This window comes from Arachis duranensis, chromosome 3 (assembly GCF_000817695.3).
Source record: "Arachis duranensis cultivar V14167 chromosome 3, aradu.V14167.gnm2.J7QH, whole genome shotgun sequence".
NCBI lineage: Eukaryota > Viridiplantae > Streptophyta > Magnoliopsida > Fabales > Fabaceae > Arachis > Arachis duranensis.
The window spans coordinates 80,198,868-80,199,353 of NC_029774.3; positions in this window are offsets into that span (position 1 = coordinate 80,198,868).

Here is a 486-nt window from a genome sequence, read left to right on the forward strand (position 1 = left end):
AACTTGTTGAATGGGGTTGGTAAGAACTTCCCAACCTCTTCTTTGGATCTCGTGTCGGATCTCCGGATATTCACTCTTTTTGAGTTTGAAAGGGACCTCGGGGATCACCTTCTTCAAGGTCACAACTTCATAGAAGTGGTCTTGATGCACCCTTGAGATGAATCTTTCCATCTCCCATGACTCAGAGGTGGAAGCTTTTGCCTTCCCTTTCCTCTTTCTAGAGGTTTCTTCGGCCTTGGATGCCATAAATGGTTATGGAAAAACAAAAAGCAATGCTTTTACCACACCAAACTTAAAAGGTTTGCTCGTCCTTGAGCAAAAGAAGAAAGAAGAGAGTAGAAGAATGAGATGGAAATGGCTTTGCGGTTCGGCTATGGAAGGGTGGGTTTGGGTGGGAAAGTGGTTTGAATTTGAATGGTGAGGTAGGTGGGGTTTTATGAAGGATGGATGTGAGTGGTGAAGAGAAAAATGGGATTTGATAGGTGA